The sequence below is a fragment of the Notamacropus eugenii genome, chromosome 1 (assembly GCF_028372415.1).
Source record: "Notamacropus eugenii isolate mMacEug1 chromosome 1, mMacEug1.pri_v2, whole genome shotgun sequence".
Classification (NCBI taxonomy): Eukaryota; Metazoa; Chordata; class Mammalia; order Diprotodontia; family Macropodidae; genus Notamacropus; species Notamacropus eugenii.
The window spans coordinates 719,913,405-719,924,765 of record NC_092872.1 but is presented as its reverse complement, the minus strand read 5'-3'; the positions used below and the strand labels follow the sequence as shown (position 1 = coordinate 719,924,765).

At 36.7% G+C, this 11,361-nt stretch overlaps 1 pseudogene; it reads left to right on the top strand.

Moving 5' to 3' along the window:
* Positions 1-1,977: 1,977 nt before the first annotated feature.
* LOC140522025 (RNA guanine-N7 methyltransferase-activating subunit-like protein) lies at positions 1,978-2,915 on the top strand (annotated as a pseudogene).
* Positions 2,916-11,361: the final 8,446 nt, after the last annotated feature.

Here is an 11,361-nt window from a genome sequence, read left to right as displayed (position 1 = left end):
ATGGCTAAAAAATCTCTGGTATATGATTGTAATAGTATATTATTGTGCTATAAGAAATGATAAGGAGGATGATTTCAGATAAACCTAGGCTTAAATGTACTGATGCAAAATGAAGTGAAGAGAAGCGGCAGAACATTATATACAGTAAGAGCAATATGGTTCAGTGAAGAACTGAATAACTTAACTATTCTCAGCAATACAATGATCCAAGAAAATGCTCAAAGGACCAATGCCAAAATCTACTATCTGCCTCCAGAGAAAGAACTGATATTGATTCCATACAGGCTGGAGCATGCTATTTGTCACCTTTTTTTCTTACATTCTTTTTCTTTTTTTCCAAGCCTTTTTGTACAAAGTAACTAATACTTAAAGTTTTATATACTTGCACATCTATAATGTATATCTGTGATTGCTTACCATCTAAATTAGGGGGGAAGGAATAGAGGAAAAGAAGGATAGAATTTGGAACTCAAAACTTAAAAAAAAAAACATACGTTAAAAAACTGTAGTGAGGGAAATAATTTTTCAGAAAATGTAAAAAAACCCCTAGAGGTTCTCCACCATTCAGCATGGCACAATCCACTGACTGCAGCAAATGGGGAACTTGTGCATCTTCTTTAAATCCCATTTGAATTGTCTTAAGGAGACTCTGAAGGTCATCTGGCATGGTACTGAACACTGAGGTCCTTTCTCAAGTTAGATTGTCAATCATTCACATTCTACTGCAGAGAGCACAACTCTGTTGGACTGGCCATGTTGAAATGCCAAAAGGATGTTTGCCTAAAAGTATTTCATGAAGAACTCATGCAAAGCAGGCCCTGACAGTGTGGTCAGAAGACATAATATAAGGACATTCCCAAGGCCTCTCTGAAGAATTTTGTAATCAATGGTGAGACATGGAAGACACTGAAAAAGGACCACCCAGCATAGCTTATCAACATCAAAGAACATGCTGTGCTATGCAAGTAAAGCAGAATTGCAGTATTTCAAAATAGTGAGGTATGCAAATTAAGAGGCTTCTCCACCCCAAATACTAACATGGACTATTTGTTCCCAACCAGTGGTAGAGCCTTTCAGCTTCTATTAGTCTGATCTTCCATGGTCAGACACATTCTACTTTAACCCTTACATAGTGATGTCCTTTTAGTCTGCTTTGAATGCAAAGAACAACACAAATGAACAACTCTATAACTAAATAGTTTAATAATGAAATGATATGTTATTGACAGAAGAAAGCAATCAGAAAGAGAAGGCATAAGATGTTTTGGCCATGAAAGGTTATACCCAGGGCAGCTTCAAGACCCAATGTAATAACAGATAATTCTCCTTCCCTTGGAAGTCTCATCTCAGTTCAGTCCAGATTGTCATTAGTATATCTTATCCTTTTCATGTTTTATCTAGAAAACATGTTGTTTTGGGTTGTCAGGAAATTAACTAGATATTTTTTCTTCTTCTCTTTTCTGTAATCAAACATTCTGCCCCTCACAGTCCAGAATGCATTGTAGTTGCCAGCTTCTCACAAATCTGACATGATATTATATATAACATTACTTTTATCAGTTCAAATAAGGAAGAAATTTCACACTTTTCTCTTTCTTCTCTTGAGATCCTTCAAAGTCACAGATAAAATGCACACATTGTCCCACATTCCCTAGAAGATAATTTGAGTTTATGACTACTTTGGGTGGCTCACAGGTTGACCTGGGCCCTGATGCTGAGCCATGGAGCAGATTCAGGGCTACCTGCAGAGATGCTATGGTCCTGGACAGTTTGTGCATGAACTGGGGGAACAGGCACCCCTCATCACCCCTTCCTTTACAATGAAGTCTAAAAAAAATCTGAAAAACTTCTAGAGAGCTGGGGCTATGACTCCCAGACTTCACATTTCTTCACCAAAAGAAAAAGCCACCAAACTGCTTAACAGCCCTAAGCCACTGAGCTTTAAAAAAAAAATGCCTATAAATTCTACTTCAATTTTTCAAGGATCAAGTGATCACACTTCTGTCTAGGTTTTCCCTCCACCAGGGGAAATCTTAACCCCTCTGCACCTTCTTACAATTTTCAGAATGCCTGACACTCCTGATGCTCTTCCAGATTTTGAAGAGATGTTTGCCAGTTGATTCACAGAAGATGATAGAGAGTATCAAGAGTACCTGAGACTTCCTGCAGATTCCCTTCCAATTATTGAAGAGTGGAATAGTAGATCTAGTGGTAATCAAAAAAGCAGAGGCAGTCAGCTGCAAGATAACAGACACTTTCAAGGAAGGCATGGCAGGTGTGGTCAGCCAAGTGACAACAGATCTAATCAGTGGCATGGAAGACACTGGGGAAATAATTATCAGCAGCACAGACAAGAACCTTACTACCATCAGCAGTATGGACAATACGGTTATAATCAGCGACCTCTTCATGGCTGCTATTATTGTTGGCAGCCATCAAGTAAAACAAATCACATTCTCTTCTAACGTGTCAGAAATTTGCCTGTTTCCTGTTGGCTCATGTTTTTTATATATGATTTTGTGTGGATAATACTAGGCAACGTGAAACTACCCTATGCAAAAAAACTAGAAGAGTGATGATAAGTGGGAATGATAAATCCTGGAGAGAAGTTATGGACTACATTGTTCAACTTTTACCTTAAATTCATCTTTATTTCATATGTTGTTAGTGCATCGAATTTCATGTGTTGTCCATGTAAGGCTGCCACTAGTCATAAGTTTGTAACACAGGCATAATGAGGAATAAGATAAATGATTTCTTTCTCACAAATTTGAAGGAATTTCTGTAAACCTGGGTGTGATTATTTCTGGAATTTTGCAGACTTCAATGAAGTAATTCATCAAGAGAGTTATAGTTGGCTTACAGAGTATCATATTAACAGCAGCTGAAAACATATTTGACATACCTTTCATTTGACTTTCATGATTTCAAAATAATAACTACTATGTGAATGTATATTTTAAAGGTCTGAGTTCTATACTAATAACAAAAGAAAGACGAATAAACATGTACAATAAGCAAAAAAAAAAAAGACTATTTTGTAAACTCTTAAGAACTACTAAAACATAAGGGATCCTGCCTGGCATTTATTACTCTCATTTTTCTCATCTTGTTCTAATGAGTTCTGATCCAAACTGTTCTGAGGTGTCCTGATATACCTCTTTAAATCCTTTTTATTTAATGTTCTGAAGATGGACAAAATCCTTTTTCACACAAACACCAACAACATTGTAACTAAAAATGGTGAACAGTTCTTGGGTCTTTTGCTAATGGGATTCATTCTTAGATCATGCAGCAATTCATCACTGAGTGGATATTGCTGCAGACAAACTGAGACCTGAGAAAAACCTTAGCTTATGGGCCCATCTCCAGTCGTCCTGATGTATGTCTTACCTACTGGACCCAGATGGCTCTGGAGGTGAGAGTGAGGCTGGTGACTTTGCCTAGATCTCCCTCACTGAAATTCAATTCACCTGAAAGTCAAGACATCATCTTCCTGATGTCATTGGTTCTCTGAGAAGGAAGGATTAAAAAAAAAAGTCTGTGGCTATGAGAAAATAAGTGGTGCCGTCTCCTGGTCAGAGAGAGGACAGAGAGGAGTTATTCATGTTCCACATCCTTTCTCCAAGTTCCATTAATGGGGATTCTTAAAGCTAAAATAGGGATCTGAAAAAAATCATTTATGACACGGTTAAGGTCCATTCATTCATTATTATGCTGGACATGAGCTAATCAAGTTTGGTGAGCAAAGGAGTAGAGCAACAGTTCACATCCATACAGAAATGCTTAATTTGCAGACTGCTCCATATTAGATCTTTGGCCTTATGACAAACCTGGAAGGTGGGTGCTCCTATTAACTCATTTCATGGTGGAGGAAGTAGAGGATCAGAAACCTTTTGGAGAGTTTATATTTCAGGGGAAAGGAGGATTCAAGTCTTTGTCATCATGACCCAGGCCCATTACTTTATTACATTATTAACTGATACATATTTCAATGGATTCTGGAGAAGAGAATTCCAGTGCCACACAGATTCTCTAGATAGGGGCATATGGTGTTCATAACTATTGGAGTCAAATCTGTTCAGACATCTACATCACTATTCTTCATGATGCTTGACTGGTTGGGATGTGGCCACCTTCTAGAGAACCTCACAGGATACCACCTCCCATCTCCTGTGTGCAGGGACAAATCACCTATCTCGTGCAATGTTCCCCCTGCTAACTTCTTAGAATCCCTGACACTAAGCCATGTAGAGGTTTGGTGAGCCTGTTTCTGGGCACATGTAATGAAGGTGACCTTTGTCTCCCAGCCTTGTCAGAGTTGCGGCAAATATCCTACAGTTTACACACTACTTGGTCTGAAAGGGGAATTTAGCAGGTTCCTGAACCAGAACTTAGATTGCATGCAAAAATTACATGGAAAGGATGTTTCATTGTTTTCTGTGGTGTCAAGAAAGATAAGCAATAATCCTATTTTAATGGCTGTATTCTTAGTACTTGGATCTCACACCTGTTTCCACTTCCTCACAAACTTCACTAGCATCTTATGATAGGAGGAAAGAGAAAATGTATCTAGGCAAAAATCAATGTCATTTGTAAGGGACAGCAAACTTTGTCACTTTGCTTAACCCTTAAATTACTTTTGCTCTTTAGTCATTTTATATAGTGCCCAACTTTTTGTGACCCCATTAGAAGTTTTCTTGGTAAATATACTAGAGAGGTGTGCCATTATCTTCTGCAGCTCATTTTACAGATGAGAGAACTGAGTAAAAGAGGGTTAAGTGACATTGGTTGGTCACCCAACCAGGAGGAGTCTGAGACCAGATTTGAATTCAGGAACACAAGTCTTCCTGATTCTAGGCCTAGCACTTTATGCACTTGACTACTTACCTGACCCATAAAAATTACTAAAGGAGAGCAAACTGCAATATCTTGTAAGATAAAATCAGAACAGAAGATAAAAATATTAAATGTCAAGCTGAGCAGTTTGCATTTTATCCTAAAAATAAAAGCAAGTTACTGGAACTTGATTAGAGGTACAGTGTCATGGTTATAACTGATTCAGAAATCTCACTGCGACAAGTGTGGCTGATGGCTGTGAAAGAGACAGACTGAAAGTAAAAGGCCAATTCATTTTGGGGAGGGGTGATACAATCCAACAATGGGGTGATGAAGCCAGTAGGAAGAATTATTCTCCATACTCCATGCTTAAATCTCTATGAGAAATATTCACCCTCAGATGGAAATCCTCCAACTGAGCACAAGGATTTGCCCAAACTCAGAAATGGAACCTTCTTCCAGATTTCACAGGATCTCTGCTGAGGCCAGCCCAGCATCAGCTTGATATTCATAGCTTTATCATACATTTCCTACCCTTTCTACTAGAGGCGTTAGTGGATCATGTGTAATAAAAAGCCATGGAAAGATAGACCAAAAATGAATTGGAAACTAAATAATCTAATCCTAAAGAAGGAGTGGGTTAAACAACAAATCATAGAAACAATCAATAACTTCATTCAAGAGAATGACAATAACGAGACAGCCTACTAAAACTTGTGCGATGATGCAAAAGCAGATCATAGGGAAAGTTTTATAACATCGAAAGCCTCCATGAATAAAGTAGAGAAAGTGGAGGTCAATGAACAGGGTATGCAGCTGAGAAAGCTAGAAAAAGAACAAATGGAAAACCCCAAGTAAATACGAAATTAGAAATATTGAAAACCAAAAGAGAGATTAATAAAATTGAAATTAAGGAAACTATTGAACTAATAAATAAAACTAAGAGTTGGTTATATGAAAAGTAAGGAATATAATTGATAAATCTTTGGTCAATTTGATAAAAGAAAGAAGAAAACCAAATTACCAATATCAACAATGAAAAGGGTAAACTCACCTCCAATGAGAAGGACATCAAAACAATTAGAAATTACTTGGCCCAAGAGTCTGCCCATAACTTTGACAATCTAAGTGATATGGATGAATTTTTAAAAAAATATACAAATTGCCCAGATTAATGGAAGAGTCAGTTGAATACTTAAATAACCCCATCTCAGGAAAAGAAATTGAACAAGAAATTAACGTAATCCTTAGAAAAAAAATTTCCAGGGCCAGGTGGTTTTTCAAGTGAATTCTATCAAACATTTAAAGAACAATTAATTCCAATACTATGTAGACTATTTGGAAAGATTGGTGAAGGAGTGCTACCAAAATGTTTTTTATGATAGAAATATGGTTCTGATTCCTTAACCAGGAAAAGTCAAAACAGAGGAAAAAATTACAGACCAATTTGTAATTGTTTAATGCATGTAGATGTAAAAATTCTAAATAAGATAATAGCTAAAAGAATACAGCAACTTATCACGAGAATAATACATTAGGATCATGTAGGCTTTACACCAGGAATGCATCAGTGGTTCAACATTAAAAAAACTATCTGCATTATTGATCTTCTCTACAACAAAACCAACAGAAACCATATGATTATCTCAGTAGATCCAGAAAAAGCTTTCAACAATACAATATCCTTTCCTATTAAAAACACTGGACAGCACATGGAAAAATGGAACTTTACATAAAATAATAAGCAGGTATATACCTAAGACCATTAGCAACCATTACATGCAACAGGGTAAGCTAGGTGCATGTCCAGTAAGATCAGAGGTGAAACAAGGATGTTCATCATCACCACTGCTGTTCAATATAGTATTAGAAATGTTAGCTTCAACAATAAGAGAAGAAAAAGAAATGGAAGGAATTAGAATAGGCAAAAAAGAAACTAAGTTATCACTCTTTGAAGATGATAGGATGATATACTTAAAGAATCCAGGAGAATCAAGTAAAGAAACTACTAGAAATAATAAAAACTTTGGCAAAGTTGCAGGTTACAAAATAAACTCACATAAATCCTCTGCATTTCTACATATTACTAACAAAGCCCAACAGCAAGAAAGAAAAAGATATGTCCCATTTAAAGGTATAGTAGGCACTGTAAAATATTTGAGAGTCTACCAGTCAAAACAAACCCAGGGACTGTATGAACAAAATTATGAAACACTTTTCTCACAAATAAAGCCAGATCTACATAAATGGAAAAACATCATTTTCTCATGATTAGGATGAGGTAATATAATAAAAATGAAAATTTTACCTAAATTGATTGACTTATTCAGTGCCATACCAATCAAACTCCAGGAAAAGTATTTTCTAGAGCTAGAAAAAATAATATCACAACTCATCTGGAAGAACAAAAGGTCCAGAATATTAAGGGAATTAATGAAAAGAAATGCTAGGGAATCTGGCCTAGCCCAACCAGATCTCAAATTGTCCTATAAAGGAGCAATCATCAAAACTACTTGGTACTGGCTAAGAAACAGAAGGGTAGATCAGTGGAATAGGTTAGATACTCAAGACACAGTAGTCAGTGAATATAACAAAATCTGTTTGATAAACCCAAGGACCCCAGCTTCTGGGATAAGAACTCCCTGTTTGATAAAAATTGCTAGGAAAACTCAATAACAGTGTGGCAGTAACTGGGTATAGACTAATGTCTGACATCGTACACAAGAATCAAGTCCAAATAAAAACATGATCTACGTATAAGAACTGATATTGTAAACAATTTAGGGAAGCAAAGAATTGGGTATTTGTCAGAATTATGGAGAACGGAGAAATACATGATGAAATAAGAGATAGAGAATAAAGAAAAAAGTCCTAGAAATTTTTATAATTTACACTAGAATAAAATGTTATATTTTACTGTGGAATGAAAATATTATTTTGAAGCCTTTGGGGCAAGATATTTCTTGGTCATTCTCCTAAGTACTTAATATATAAATTTAAGAGAATATTATGATTAGCAGAATTATTAATTATAAGGCTTCACGACCACTTTATTTTACTTCTTGAAAGGAGTTCAAAGAGTTCAAGATTTGGGAAACTACTGCTCTGCAGTACTGGTTGTTCACTGTTCTGATCAGTGTTGTAATAGTACAAAGTTTTCTGGATGTGCTCATTTCTCTCTGCATCAGTTCAGAGGACTCCTCCCAACTTCTCTGAAACTGTGCCTTTCACCATTTCTCATGGCTCCATCAATTTCCATTATATTCTTAAATAATCGTTTGTTCAATCATTTCCTTGTTCACAAGCACCATCTTTGTATCCAGATCTTTGCAGCAACAAGAAACATCTGCTGCAATTTCATGTTGTTAGAGATGAACTTGACACACACAAAAAAGTATCAAGAAAAATTTATTAAAAATGGAGTTCAGAGGAGGGAAGGCCTTCTACATTTTTTCCCCTGAAAGAATGGGTAGCTTCCAGCATGGCCACTGGAAGGACTTCAACCAGGTCAGGATGAGGTAGGACTCTTACAGAATTCTGAACTTGGGGTCTCCTGTAATATCATCCCCCGACCATGTTACTTCATGTTCTCCTCTGCCAGACTATCCCTCAAACAACTTATTGAGCATGTGCAGTAGTTTTGTGACCTATACCTCACTAGGTCATACACACCCTGATCCTCCCATCAACCAGAAGTGTGGAAATAAAACTTACTTCCTGTTGCCCACAAACTCCCACCTTTTCTCTTTATTAAAATTTTTGTTTCCACACCAAAATCCAATCAGTCAATACCTCTTTACGTTTTTTCCCCTATGAATTCTTCCCTTCATCTATCTTCCCTTTATAGTAATGTGGAAAGGGGATAAATTTGATGGATGCATTGATAAATTACAAGGGGACAGTCCTGTTGTTATTAATACAGATAAAGAGATTCAAAAGAAAAAAGGAAATCAGTGAATTGTTCTTTTAGAAGTTCCATCTCATACAACAGTCTGGGGAGGAACATCATCTGAGACACTTTTCTGGTCTGGACACTTGTTCAATCCATCTTCAGCACAGCTTCTCAGCATCATCTTCCTTTTACCTTCTTCTAAAAATCCAGATGTCCTCTCTCCTACAAAACTGACCTTGGTACAATTTTAGATTACTATTCCTAAGCTTTATATACTTATAACTCATACAAAATGAAAATCGGAACTTTAGCCCATTTTCACATTTAAGAAATTCATTTTAGAAGCCAGCTTTTACATTTTACATTAATTTACTATTCATTTCTCCCATCAGGAGGATGAAATTTCACTAAGAAAGTAATACTAAGCTCCAGTACTTACACAAATACAATAAACAATCATTTTTAACACAGTACATAACACGTTATAAAACAATTTCAACTTCTGGTCATGTGATGTTTCTTTTAAAGCATTTACAATATACGCCACAAATCATTTTTCTTTTAACATTTACCAGCTGAGACAAAAATAATAATGACTATCTATGCTCACCTCATAGGTCCTCAATCTAACTGTTTCCATACTATTACTAAGAATGAAATGACCCTAACTTATTCTTGTTGGTCTAAAATCCTAAGATAATAGCTTAATTTTAGACTTCATCTCAGATATTCCCCTATCAACAGTCTATTATTTAATGGATCTGGTATTATGCTTACAAAACTTTTGATTACAGGAAACTGCCACTAAGAGTAGGAACCTTTCAGGGAAACAACATCTCCCTATCTTCATGTCGATTCCAGGTGGGAGTAGATTGTCAACTGGCATCCAGGGAGGCTTAAAGTCTGTTAGGTGTCAGTGGGGAAATTGAGTCAAGAGAATCCAACCTCAGTTCAGACTGAACAGCTGTTCTCCCAACCTTCCCATGAGATCACCCCTTTGCAGTTCATACCAGCATCTCACAGGCTCACTGGCATCATGGATCAGTGGCTCAGACCACCTTTCTTACCATCCACACCTGGAGTTAGACTCAGAAGAACAGTCAGTTAATACTCCCATAAGATTTTAAAACAGCAAGGTCCAATAATCAGTTTCAGATATGACTATAATTTCACATTGACAGAGGAGCATCTTTTGGTGCAAGTCTTAAGTAGCTTGCATGCTTTCTCCACTTTTCTACTTCTTCATTAAATAACAGTCATAAAATCAAATTTACCATTAAAACCATCAATTATTGCTCTAATAGATTTACATCTGTTTGCCAAGCTTCTCTATACCTTTCTAACCACCCTCAATCTAAATGACCTACATATATGACAAATTCAAAAACTAACTTCAACTTAAGTTCATGAAATGAAGTCACATCAAAACAGAAACGTTCAACTTTTCCGTCAATGCAAAAAATTACCAGAAGTTACCTGCCTCTAAGAAACTTAGACTGAAATTCTTTTCTCCAAACTGAACATGTCTCTGATTTAGTCTTAGTAATTCATTCAGTTAATTGTTTTAATACCAATTGCTTTTACATCATTTTGTAACATATAAAGACCTTATCCCAAATTGGGACCTTTATCCCTTACCCCAAATGAATTATAGTACCATTTGTCTAAAAGGATCCTGAAAACCTCACCTTGAAAGCTCCTTGGATTTCCCCATGTGAACTGGCTCTCTAGAGGCCCATAAGCTTTTCCATATCGTTATGCCCAAATCTCTGTTTTGTTTCCCACCCTTGATCCTATCAATCCAAATCTCCAGGTTACTGGCCACTCAAGGCCATCCCTGGAACCCCAGACCACCTGGGGTCACCCCTGGACTCCTTCCTCAGAGTCCTTCTGTAGATAAGATACATCTTGGTTTAGCGTTACAAATGCTCAGAATCCCTAAAAGTCCACTCACTGTTGAGCTATCTCAACAAAATTTGATCTTCTTTAGTTGAAAGGAGGCTTGGGTTGAATTCATTTGAGCAGGATCCAACAAGTCACTGTCTTTGGGTCCCAAGCAACCCTATCCTCACAATTCCATACCATTACAGTTAACTTTAAATCCCAGTCTTGTTGTATAGAACAACTTTACATTTATATTTTGGTTTCCTTTCCTTTATCTAATCATTCCCATAATATTCCAGAAGAATGCACTATTTCAGGGATTTTCTCTTTCATACCAGAGCACTCATTTACCCAAGTAATTGAAAACATCAAGATTCCACTACTTGCATTCTACTGACGTCTTCAATTATCTGCTTTGATTATTGAACCATGCCATGTAGATGAAAAGCAAGGACCTAAGTAGATAGCACCACCTTATAACCAGACTCAGAAATAGCCAAAGGGGAAAGCATCCCTTTTCAGAGGAACACAATGGGAAAACTGAGTCAGAGGGATCCTATCCCAGGCTGAGGACTCAATTGGGCCCTGAGGTAAACTTCTGCCTGGAACAGTCACATTCCTCTCTGAGTAATTGAACACAATTTGTATTGTTCCCAAAGGCTTTGCATTGAATGGCAGGTTTCACTAATCAAGACTATTACCAGGCCCTACATCTTAGATCTTAAATTTATACTAACAGTCAATCA